This window comes from Papio anubis, chromosome 13, assembly GCF_008728515.1.
Source record: "Papio anubis isolate 15944 chromosome 13, Panubis1.0, whole genome shotgun sequence".
Classification (NCBI taxonomy): Eukaryota; Metazoa; Chordata; class Mammalia; order Primates; family Cercopithecidae; genus Papio; species Papio anubis.
This window is the reverse complement of record NC_044988.1, coordinates 83,801,928-83,814,931: the sequence shown is the minus strand read 5'-3', so window position 1 is coordinate 83,814,931 and position 13,004 is coordinate 83,801,928. Positions and strand designations below refer to the sequence as shown.

At 53.1% G+C, this 13,004-nt stretch overlaps 1 protein-coding gene across 4 annotated transcripts in view; it reads left to right on the top strand.

Moving 5' to 3' along the window:
* Nucleotides 1-13,004, top strand: part of WHRN (whirlin) — a 102,663-nt gene that overhangs the window by 82,558 nt on the left and 7,101 nt on the right. The gene's annotated exons all lie outside the window — the stretch shown is intronic.

Below are 13,004 nucleotides of genomic sequence, written 5' to 3'. Positions count from 1 at the left end.
AATCAGAGATGAAATATCCAGTGAGTGGGGTGGGATGTGTTTCGGTCTGGGAGGCAAGAGGTCTAGGTTTGAGCCCCAGCCTCTCTGGTCTTCAGTTTCTGCATGGATAAAATGGCCTGGGGTCCTTGCTGGTTCTGACTGCAGCAGCCCGAAGCCCTGAGGGCAAATCAGGCTGGAGTGCCAGGAGTCGGGTGACTATCTTGCCTGGCAAGGGCTCTAGGCAGGGGTCAGGAGCCCCCAGCTCGGCACTGGCCCACAGCGACCTTGTCCCAGCTCTGGGAGCTCTCCCCTACCTGAGAAGCACCATCTGGGGCCAGTCCAGATCCCAGCTGTGGAAGTTGGCCCTGCTCTGCCAGAGGGGGCTCTCACTGCAAGTTGGGGCACCCTGGGGAAGGCAGACCTCAGAAAGGCCATACGATGGTTTTATACAGAGAGTTTTTCGGGACAGATGAAAAGGGTGGTCCTGAAGGTTTTCCCCAAGTTTCTGAGGTGGGAACGACTCAGAATTTGTGACTGTGAAAGTCCGTGGCCCACCACGTGGCACATGCATGTCAGGATCAGGACTCACCTAGACCAGGATGAGCTCCTGGAGGTGATTCGAAGAGAAAACTGTGCAAGCAGGAAAGGCAGCGTGGAAAGGGCACTTGAGCTCGCGGTGCCTTGGTTTCCTCTTTTGCAGAGGGGCAGTGATACTACTTCCCCCAGCTTGTTGGGAGGATTAAATGAGAGGATGCCCATGGGTCCAGGGTGAGTAACCTGCTAGCACCAGCATCCCAGAAGTGCTGGCCACACCCCGAGGGCAGGTGCAGCCTCGGTTCTTTCGGACCCAGCCCCACCTGGCCGGGGAAAACTACCTGGAGATGGTACCCAGGGCCTTGGGGACCCGTGGAGGCTCTGGAAGGTGCGAGGCTGAGGGACTGCCACCGCCCCTCTGACCTTCATCCCACCCAGGTGCCCTCCACATGCGCAGCCCAGAGCTGCCTTCCACAGATTCAGCTTCTCTGACGTCACAGGGCTTGGGCCTCCCTGAAGTCCAGGCCTTCTCCAACAGAGGCTTCCAAACAGGGCCCTCCTTGAAGCTCCGCCTTTCATTAGCAGGTGTGACCTCACACAATTCACTTCCCTTCTCTGAGCTTGTCTTTCTGTCTGGGAATAGGGATCCCAGCCCCGTCCCAAAGTAAATGACTGTCTCCTGAAGGCCCTTTAGCAGGGACAAATGTCATTTCTTCAGAACAGGGGCGTCTCCCCTGTTTCTTTCAAGGAGGCAGGCAGAATGAAGGGGTGCCGGTCATGGCGGCGGGGTCTTTCCCTCCCCTCTCTCTTGTAGTCCTCCCCAAAGCGTTCAAGGTAAATAGAAAAGGGGTTTGGAGAATGTGTGGATTTTGCATGTGTGTGTGCGCGTGTGTGTTTGGGGAAGGGGTTGTTGTTGTTGCTGCACCCACCCATTCCCTAATATTTATTTGATGTATCTTTTCTTTTTGCCTTTTGCTCATCCTTCCTCCCCAGGAGCGGCTGCTGTGGCTTATAGACCTGATGGAGGTACCGTCCTTCCTGCCAGTGGGGACTGTGGGAGTCCCTTAGCCAGGGGCCGGGGTAGGGGGCTGTGGCCTTTTCTGCCACCCCCGTATGTCTGCACCCATTCCTGGTGGGGACCAGGGATTCTTACTGGTGCTGACTGTATTTCCAGGTCACCAATTCATCAGGTTTCCTGGGCTCTGGAGTGAGAATCCCCGCCATTCAAATCCCAGCCCTGCCACTTTCTTGCTGTGAGACCTCAGGAAGTGGTTTCACCTCTCTGAGCTCAGTTTTAGGATCTGTAAAATGAGGATGGTAATTTCTGTGCCGTGATGTTGAGAGACCCCTTGGCCTTTGCATATGCCACATTCTTTCTGTCTGGAATGTTCTTCTCCCCACTTCCTATAACCTGACTGTCTCCTATGTGTGCTTCAGCCCTCAGCTCAGAAGCTACCTCTTCCAAGAAGACTTCCCTGATCCTCCCAAGGGGAGCGACTTTCAGGCCAAGACTCCTCTTGCCCCCGGGCTTCCTTTGGTCACAGCTCTTGCCTCATTATGTCCTATTGTAAAAGCCTGTACAGGGCTGGGCGCGGTGGCTCATGCCTGTAATCCCAGCCCTTTGGGAGGCTGAGGTGGGTGGATCACGAGGTCAGGAGATCAAGACTATCCTGGCTAACATGGTGAAACCCCATCTCTACTAAAAATACCAAAAAAAGTTAGCCAGGCATGGTGGCGGGCGCCTGTAGTCCCAGCTACTCGGGAGGCTGAGGCAGGAGAATGGCGTGAAGCTGGGAGGCGGAGCTTGCAGTGAGCGGAGATCGCGCCACTACACTCCAGCCTGGGCAACTGAGCAAGACTCCGTCTCAGAAAAACAAACAAACAAACAAACAAATAAAAACCTGTACAGGTTTCCCAGTTACCCACTGTGACTGCTGACTCTTAAGAGCAGCAACCGCATGTGCGGTTACCATTGAGTCCCTATCCCTAGTACTCACACAGACCCGAGCCCACAGTTTGGGCCTTTATTAATAACAATAGTAGCTGAGATTTGTTGGGTGTTCTTTATGGTACTGTGGTAGTGCTTTCCATTCATATCTTCTTTGACTATCCCAGGAGCTAGGAGTTGTGAGTACTGCTGTGATCCCCATTTTACAAAGAAAACCAAAGCTCAGAGAGGAGAAGCAACTTGCCCAAGGTTGCACAGCTAGTGAGTGATGGAGCCTGAATTTGAACCCAGGCCTGCTCGACTCTGAGCTCTGTTGTTATCCCTGCCATCTGGCTGTGATTCTTCCCTGAAGGATCTCACCAGCTCCTTGTTAAGCATCATCTCGTCATCTGTCTGCCTCTCTCCTCCCTTCCTCCTCCTTGTCCTTCCTTTCTGTTAACAAATATTGAGCACTTGCTGTGTGCTATGTACAGTTTGAGGTGCTGGGGTTACAGTGGTGAACACCAAAGAAATCCTTTCCACGATGGAGTTGAGCAGAGAGCCGGAATGCCAGGCAATACAAAGGATATAGATAACTGAAATACACAGTAAGCTAAATGATGACAAGTGCTAGGGAGAAAAATAAAGCAGGTAAGGGGGACTGGAGAGGGGTGGGGTGGTTAAGGAGTGACCCTTGAGTCAAGACGTGCAGGTGGTGAGGGAGAAAGCCATGCCCACATCTGGGAGAAGAGCATTTCCAACAGAAGCAGCTGCATGTGCAAAGGCCCTGAGGTAAGAGTATGCCTGGAGTGTCAGAGAATTGCAGGTGGCCAATAAGGCCAGAGCAGAGGGAGTACAGGGGCAGACGTGCTGAGGGCTTTGACTTTGACTCTGAGTGAGATGGGAGCCCTTGGCAGGGAAGAGCAGGAAACTGATGTGGTCTGACTTCGATTTAACAGGATCCTCCTGATTATTGAGAATAGATAAGAGTGGGTTTTGTACCAAGGTGAACTGGTTCATTCCCAGGAACCAGCCACACCCAGAGGTCTGTGGGCCAAGAAGGGCCTGGGAAGGTCATGCAGCCTGAGTTGCTAAAGATGTGATGACGGGTTCTGGAGGCACCAACTCCTCCTGTGGCCGGGTCAGCCCCTGCCCTGTTGTCTCCTGGGAACCCCTCTTCTCCCCACTCCCACACACAGCAGGCCTCAGATTGGAGGCCCTGCCTTGTGTTCACCTTTCCTCCTCAGGAGTGGCTGCTGTGGTTTACAGACCCGATGGAGGTACCACCCCTCCTGCCTGTGGGGACTGTGGGAGTCCCTTAGCCATGCACACCCATGTTGGCTACATATGTGGCCACAGGACAGAAACTTCCTCCGCCTGGAAGCCCTCCTGCAGAGTGCACAGGGCACTGGGACCCATCCTAGGAGTCTGGACCCCCACACCTGTACTCCACTCTCTCTCTCCCAGGCAGTGTGCTCTCAAGAAAGGCCCTCACTCACTCGTGGCCTCAGTCTCCCCATCCGTACAACCACGGCAGACCCCCCGTGGCTCCTTCAATTCTGAGAGTCTTCTCCGCATCAGGAGGTGCTGGAAAATATTTGGGGGAGGCACAGCAGGGAATGGCAGCTCTGTGTTCCCACCTCTTCTGTGTGTATTTGAACAAGGACTGCAGCATTCCTCAAGAGAGAGAAGGAGCTTGAAATAATCATCTTTATTCACCCCTAAGTGCCACTCTGTGGTCTGCAACACCACAAATGAGTAAGCTTTTGCTGCAGTAATGCTGAGTAATAACCCCCAAATGTGGACAACAATCCAAACATAACATGGCCAAAATCCCTTCCTGCATGGAGCTCACACACTTCTCATACCTCCGCTAAATCACTTGTCACATTGCTTTAACCTCTTCATGGGTTTCCCTTGCCCAATAAACAGGGAGAGCTGGTGCAAAATGGAGGCCCAGTAAGTGTGGAGCAGAAACTGGAAGGAACCCACACACTCCCCGGCCGCCTGCAGGATTATCTTCTACCATGCGGCCTTCTAAACATTCGCCTCCCACATTGTAGGAAAATGTTGTTTGTTCTGGTGTTCACATGGGCAAAGTGACATCAGCTGGCTGGCTATCGATGACCGATATGCCCCAGACACTGGCCCCAAATGGAGCCAGTTTCCATGTAGCCTGAATTCCTCGGATCACGCTGTGTGATTATTGAACCCAGGTTAAATGTGGCTCATTCTGCAGCCATTTCCCCTCAAAGCAGACACAGTCAATCAAAGGAAATCAGATCCAGCTTTCCCCCATTCACAAACTGTGTTGATTTTCCATTTGTCTAATAGAGAGCCAGCCCTGAGCATTTTTTGCTGCCTTCACACAATATCATTTCCCCCCATAAAGATGTTGGCCGGGAGAGCAGAGTGAAAGAAGAAAGGCCTGCCTGTTATTTCTTGAATTCTTCATCTAGTGCCAGCATGCCTGTGGCAGAGGGGCTTAATTGCGCAGATTTTGGGATCCCACTAGTGGGTTCTGCTCTCCACACTAGTAGCTTTGTCACCTTGGGCAGGTGACCTGTGTCTTCGGGGCCTCCGCTTCTGCATCTGTACAGTGGGCTGGTAAGACCAGCTGTCTGTGGGTTTTTGTGAAGATTCAGTGAGATCAGGAGTGGATATGCGGGTGTGGAGTGTGGACAGCCCATTCTATTTCTACTCCAAATGTTGGAAAGGGGCCCTGTATTAATCTGTTCTCACAGTGCTGTAAGAACTACCTGAGACTGGGAAATTTATGAAGAAAAGGGGCTTAATTGACTCACAGTTCTATAGGCTGTACAGGAAGCATGGCTGAGGAGGCCTCGGGAAACTTATAATCGTGGTGGAAAGTGAAGGGGAAGCAGGCACATCTAACGTGGCTGGAGGAGGAGGAAGAGAAGGGGGAAGTCCTACACACTTTTAAGCAACCAGATCACATGAGATCTCACTCGCTATCACGAGAACAGCAAAAGGGAAATCCGCCCCCATGATCCAATCACCTCCCACCAGGTTCCTCCCCCAACACTGGGGATTACAATTCAACATGAGATTTGGGTGAGGATATAGAGCCAAACCATTTCAGGCACTGCAGAGCATTATAGAGAAAGGGGGATTGGAGAAGTAAAGGCCAGCCTTGTACTCATGGAGCAAATGCCCTTGAGGTCAGGAGGCAGCAGCTGGGATTTGCCCTGGACTTGACCTCAGGCTTTTTCCACCTGGATTTGAGTTTTTGCTCCAGTCCTGTTATATGCCTGGAAGGAGGCTCCCAGCACCTGCCCAAGGATGCTGGGGACAGGATCCCTGCCCCTGAAGGCCTTACTGTCCTTCTTCCCTTCTCTTGTCCCCCAAAAAGAAGGCGAACGGGGGCAGTGGGTTTTGCTGTCAGCACTTCACTGCATTGGCCTCCTTCTGTGGCCTCTGTGCCTCCCTCGTCTGCAGCACAGTGAGCTGGGAGAAGCTCAGGCCTGTCTCAGGCCCCTGCAGCTACAGGGACCCCCTCACTGTCAAGCCAGCTTTTTTTCAGAAACAAGTAGAAAATTGTCAAAGGGCCTTATTTCTCCTCGTGCATCCTGACCTTGGTCCAACCTGGATGGTTTAGAGAATCCTCCTCCATCCATGAGCAGAATGAGAGAGGAACTCCATTTATCCCTTCACTCATACATTCAGCCACTGCTTCATCTATGCAGCAGCCTTTGTGGAGCATCTCCTGCCTGCCAGGTGCTGAGCCTGCCCTCTTGAAGCTGAGCAGGTCCAGTGGAGGAGGCCACCTCAACTCAAATCATCTCCATAACTCACGCTCTGATAAAGTGGGCTGAAGGGTGGTGTGAGAACATACATGGGCCCCGACCAGTCTGGGGTACTGGGGGAGAGAGGTTGAAGCTAAGATCTGAAGTTGCTGGCTACAGCCAGGCAATAGATGAGGTGAGACAGCTGAGGAGCTGGCCGGGCATGTCGGAGGGCCCTGAGCAGGTAGGCACGTGGCCACTCAGAAGAATGATAGGAGACCAGTAGGGCTGGAGTGTCAGGAGTGAGGGGTAGAGGGGCAAGGGTCAGGAGCAGGAGGTGTTTGTGTTTAACCCTAAAACCATAGGACACTGTGGAGAACCTTTAGTAAGGATGTGATGTGATCCTGTTTGCATTTTTTTTTTTTTTTAAGGAAATAGGGTCTCTGTTGGGGTAGTTCACTACAGCCTTGAACTCCTGGGCTTAAGTGGTCCTCCCATCTCAGCCTCCTGAGTAGCTGAGGCTACAGGTGCACATGTTCCCATGCACAGCTTATTTTTACATTCTTTTGTAGAGATGAGGGTTTCACTATGTTGCCCAAGCTGGTCTCGAACCTCTGACCTCAAGGGATTCCCCCCCCCCTCCGTCTTGGCCTCTCAAAGTGCTAGGATTACAGGCATGAGCCACCACACCCAGCCATCTGTTTGCATTTTTAAAGCTGCCTCCTCTGTGGAGAGATCCCAGAGGTGCAGGGTGGATTCAGGTGACCAGGAGAGGCTATTGCTCCTGTCCAGATGACCTCCTATCCCCCACCCCAGGAAGCTGCTGAGTGCCCAGAGAGGGCACAGCGAGGATAGTGGGTGTCTTCTCCTTGAGTAGAAGAGCCTACTCCATCCCAGGGAGGCCTCAGCATGTGCCCCCTGCATCTTCCAGAATCATCAGTTTGCCCAGAGGCATTAAAGCCTCTGGGGCCGGCCACAGCTTTACTTGGATCCTGAATAGGACCATTCCTCCCATCCAGTGCTTTGCTGTCTCGATAGCGGTTTATGGAACACCTGCCTTCCCCTGTGGCAACTTGGGGTTGCTGAAAGCTCTTTCCACCGAACAGAGCCCAGCCCGTGGAGGTCAGAGCCTGTTTGAACATGGGCTGGCCCCTGCTGTCCTCTGAGTGAGGACTTTCCAAGCTATCAAAGGGGGACTTGGACAAAGCACTGGCTTAGGACTGGGGTCTTCCTCATTTCTGTGCCATAGACCCCTCTGGCAGGCTGGTGCAGTCCTGGGATCCCTTCTTAGAAAAAAGCTTTAAATGTTTAAAATAAAATACAGTACATAGGATGACAAATTATATGAGGAAATACCTGATATAATTTTCAGAATATGAAACACATCGTAAAACGTGCTACTTTAGGACAGCAGTAACAGGGTCGAGCAGTGGGTCAGTAACTGCTGTAACTGTGAAGCCAAGAGGTGCTTAAATGGGAATTTGTGACATCTGCAGCAGCTGGAATGTGACGTGAAAGAACGGTGCTCTCTGTGGGTGACCATGGCCAGTTCCTCTGAGGCTTTGCTTCCTCTGTTAGCAATGAAAGGAAACAGGGCCTTTCAGTTAGAGGTTAATGGAAATGAAGATGTAATGGTTCCCCAAGCCAAGTTCTCAGGTGCCTGCATTCCCTCCCGGGAGCCCTGGTTTCCAGCCTTATCCTGAGGGCTCTGCTTGCCTTAACCTTCTAGAGATTCTGGGTCACTTTCTCTTTCCACTGACGTGCTTTTCCTAAGACCACAGGGAGGGAGGTGTGGAGCAGGTTTCAGCTTAGCAGGAGGAAACCTGGTCTGTTCAGCAGGGCACAGGCCTCGTTGCAAGGAGGCAGTGACTCCTGCCCCATCTCAGGAGGGCTTCATGCAGAAGCTTCCCAAAGAGCTCCCTACTGTTGTGATTCGGTGATCAAATATGATAGCCAGAACAGACGGGCTGGTAGAAAAGCACAGGGCTGGCCCAGTGTTGAGGCTGTTCCCGGGATCTCAGCCACACCAGCCAGTGTGGGGCCCAGTTAGCTGCTTTCAGGATCATTTCTCTCCCATTCCGCACCTCTGACCTTTCCCTTCAGCCCCCAGACTTACACCCTTACCCCGTGCTTGGAGAGATTGCGGGTCCAATGATCCCCGTCACCACCTGCATGACCGACATTTCCAGGGTCTTGTCCCACAAATCTCTGGCTCCCTGGCCCCTGCCCCTTCACTCTGGGGAGCCCCGCTGCCCCCCAGCAATGCCAGGACTTCCTGGCTCTCCCTGGCTCACATCCCCATCCTTCCATCTCCCTACCCCCGTAGGCTTTCCTGGGGTCACAAGCTCCTCTTCCCAGCCCAGCTCCAGCCGTGCCGCCGGCCTTGCCTTGCTCTTTTCTTTGCTTCCTCAGTTTCTCTCCGTTGCTCTCCGCCTCTGCCTTTTCTGCTGAATCTTCTGTTTCCTCTCTTTTCTGTTATTATCCCTCTGAGTTCTTTCTCCCTCTGCCTTTATCTCCCTTCCTGTCAGCGACGCCTTCAGGCAAAATCTAGGCCCCCGCTGGCGACCATCCAGAGGTCTTTGTGACTCAGTGCCTCAGTTTCCCTACATATGGAATGAAGAAAGAACCACTCAGCCTCAGGTCTCTGGTGCATTTTGGGGTGGAGGTTGGGGGAGCCTGTTGGCTTGACATCAGAGTGCAGAGGCATGATGAATAACGAACTGGAAATAGCACCTTTATGTAAGAGCCCTCCCATTGTAATGAGGGGAAGGAGGCCTAGAAACCCGGAATTGGGCTGAGGGGAGGAGAAGGGCTGAGAGGGAGAAGCTGCATTTTGCTGAGGTGGCCCCGGGGTGCCCAGGTGGCCTCAGGCTTTGACGTCATGCAGGGGAGCCTTACTGGCCCGAGTCCACACTGCAAAGGTTGCCTCTGTTCATTTCATCCCCTTACAGTTCCCCCAGACCACATGTCTGTGATATCTGGGCCCTGATTGGGCCAGCTCAGGAAATAAGGGGTTCTTTTCTCTGAAAAAAAGGGAATTTCCTGAACTGCCACAGGTTTGAGGAAGGAGGTGGAAGAACAATGGCAGCAGGTCATCTTGGCTCTTATGGGAAGCAGGTTTTTGTCGGGGATATGGAGTCAGGCCTTTTTAATAGAGTTCAGCTTTCTGCCCCGTCCTTACTGTGTGACCTTGCACAGGTGACCTTCCCTCTCTGATCTTCAGTCACCTCAGCTGTAGACTGGGTGAAGGGTCGCATCTGGCAGGATTAATGGAGCCACCAGGTCTAGGCCCTCATTGAGGCTCTGGCCTCAGTGGATGCGGGGGGAGGGGGCCCAGGTGGCTGTGATTGTGTGTGGGTGGTGGCGAAAGTAAACAGGCCCAGCTCCTGCATGAGCTCTGACCTTGAGCCTCCTCTGGAAGCCCGTTCCGCAGGCGTTTCTGCTGACGCATCCCCCGGGTTCTTAGCCGGCTGTCTGCAGCTATTTCAGATGCGTAAGGAACATGGCTTGGGGACTCGGGACTCCTGAGCGTCTGGATTCAGCAGATGGAGTCTGGCAGGGCTGGGCTCCGAGGGCTGGGCTCCAGCCCGTCTGCCATTTGCTCCACTTCAGGCCTCCCCGACAGGGCTGGATATTCATCACTCGTCTACCCCTCACCCTCCCAACCCTCCATCTCCACCTGCCATGCCCCCAGCATGCAGTTAGTAGCAGGGAATGAGGCTGAGGCCAGGGCCAGCTATGGCTGCCTTCTCTCTCATTTCCAAGAGGGTTGCTCGTGGGGGCCTCAGGTTCCTATGACATCAGGGTCCTGTCCATTTCTGGGGTTGGGATAGTGCAGCATGGGCTTTGGGGTGACCCAGACCCAGGTTAGATAAACCTGACCTTCTGTAGAATGGTCAGATGACCTTGGACAAGTCACTTCCCTCTCTGAACTTTAGGAGTAATCGATGTGACAAGGGACAATCCTAGTACCTGCCTCACAAGGTCGTTGGGAGGATCAAACGAGGTAATACAAGTAAAACACCCAGCACGGGGCCTGGCACACAGCAGGTCCTTTGTAGTTCTCTAATACCCTTTCCGGGAAAAAGTCATACCCTCCCTGAGCTTCCCTGGAAAGTCATGGCTGCCTGATAAGAGCTTCCTGCGCAGCTGAATGTGCGAAGTCCCTGATGCGCCAGAGCAGGGCAGAATCCCACGGCATTGGTCCCACCACGTACTGTCATCTGAGCCCAACCCCGGCTTCCCCCAGGATCAGCTGCAGGTCGAATTCCTGGGGCAGGGGGCAGTGGCTCCACCTGAGTGTGGCGGCAGAGGCTCCCCTTGTCTTTGCTGTAGATACCTCTGAGGCTCTGACCCCTCTCTGTGCCTCCTGCTGATGCCAGGGCCATGAATGTTGAGCCTGAGGAAGTGATTGCATGGCAATCACTGCCTCACTGTTCACCTTAACGCGCCTGGCTGGACTCCTTCCAGGGAGCATTGGACTCATTATGGTCTTGGAGGAGGGAGGTGGTGTGAGACGGCTGCCGTTCCTTTCCATCCTAGTTGTCATGTGGGCCAGGACACGTCTCGCAGTTCATTCTCTTGCTGGGGCAGATTGCAAGGCCTCGCAATCTCCCGATGCATGTAACAGTCACCTGCCTCGTACACTGTGCCAGGCCCTATTCTGAGTGCTTTGTAAGTGTTAACGTATCTGCTGCATAAGGCAGGTATTGCTGTTAACCTGTTTTACAGAGGAAGGATTTACCCGCCATCACTCAGCTGCAAGCAGCAGAACTAGGTGTGAGCTCAAAGAAGCCTCAGAGGTGGCAGAGCCAGAACCAGTGTCACTAATCAGTGAGTGAGAGAGCAGCCTGATCACCCTCCTCCTTTTGAAAGAATCCCCCCAACCACCACGCACCGTGCTTGTATCACAGGAACTGTCAGCAGCAGCTTGCTGTGGGGCAGTCTGCAGTTAACAGGTCAGGACCAAGGTTTGCATGTAAGCCTCAACTTTGTGGGGAGGTGGGGGCAATTGCCCCTGCCTGACTCTGCCCCTGAGGCATCATGAGACCACCCGGAAGGCCCAAGCAAGCATCCCGTGGGTTGAGATAGGGATCTGTGCGGCATGACTGGCTTCTCTCTGTCTTAGGGGTGTGGCGTCAGGAGTGCCTTCTGTCCCCACCTGCTGCCTTCACACTCACTCAAACATTCATTACTGCTCACCGCAGTGACCTGCTGCACCACCCCCCTCAATTCCCTGCCTGCTCTGGCCTCCTCAAATGATGGCTAGAGTGATTGATTGATTCATTCATCCTGCCATTCATTCATGGATTCATCAGTTTGCTTAGTAAATATTTATCCAGCAGCCACTGTTCTGAACACTGAGGAGAGAGTGAGGACCAAGTAGTTGCACATCCTCCCTTCTTAGAGTTTATATCCTATTGGGAGAGACAGACAGTATGCAAAGAGTATAAAGTCAGATGGTGATAGGCGTTACACAGAAAACCAAAGCAGGAGCAGGGGATAGACAGGGATGGCGGTGGGGCAGTGCTGTTTTAGACAGGGCTCCTCTGGGAGGCCCTCTGGGAGGGCCTCGCCGAGGAACTAAACAAAGTGAGGGAATGAACCACAGTGTGGTGCAGAGAGAGAGCAGCAGGTGCAAAGGCCCTGGGGCAGGATTGAGTCCTCGATGTCGAAGGAGTAACAGGAAAGGGCCCAGTCATGTAGACACAGTGAGTGTGGGGTTTGGAACTCCCTTCAACTGAGATGAAGAGGCCTTGGGGGTCCTGAGCTGCAAAGACCTGACATATGTTTCCGGGATGACTCCCTGGCTGCTGGGTGGAGATGGTGCTCAATGAGAAGGAGAAAAATAAAGAAAGGTGGGGTGGGGTGAGGGGAAGGTTATGATTTTAGTTGGGGTGGTAAGGGTACACCTGATCGAGGAGGTAACAAGTGCATTAGGTCTTGAAGGAGGTGAGCAACAGCATGGCTCGTGGATGGATAGCCAAGCAGAAGAGTTGCAGGCAGAGACAACAGCCAGTGTGAAGGCTGACATGTCCGTGGTGTTCCAGCCTGGCTGGGGAGCAAAGGGGATCTTTGTAGAAGGCAAACTTGACCACATCTCCATGGCAACCCACTGCCCGCAGGCTTAAGTCCAAGAGCTCCATGCTTGACTTCTGTGGAGCTGCTCGGGGATTCTCAAACCTCTTGTCTCCATTCCTGCTTTACACCCTTTCCTCTGTCTGAAACACCTATCATTCCCTTCTTTGCTCTGCTTACTCATAAGACCTAGCTTTGAGTTGTGCCCCGTCCTCCAGGAAGCCTTCCTTGATAACCCCTTCCCTGATTGCGTTATATGCCTGTGTTTGCCCACTGAATGCTCTCTCTGCAGTCGCCCTGTTGTTTGTTTGCTTGTCGACTTACCTCCATTGTCTCTGAGCTACCAGTGGCAGGGGTGGTGTCTCACCTCCTCTGTGTCCCCAGCCCCTTATCAGCCTGGAGCTTCAGAGACTGCTCAGTACTGATGAACACTGCAGTTGAGACCTCAGCCAAGTGTTGATGTAGCCATCAGCGTTCTCCAGAGAAAGAGAGGCAATCAGATACACTCCATTGTGTGGGATTGGCCCACACAGTGATGGAGGTTGAGAAGTCCCAGGATCTGCCATCTGCAAGTTGGAGGCCCGGGAAAGCTGGTGGTTTTGTTTTAATCCAAGTCCAAAGACCCAGTAACCGTGAGCTCTGGTGTCTGAGGGAGGAGGAGATGGATATCTCAGCTCTAGAAGAGCACGCAAATTTGCCCTTCCTCTGCCTTTCTGTTCTGTTCAGGCCCATAGTGGATT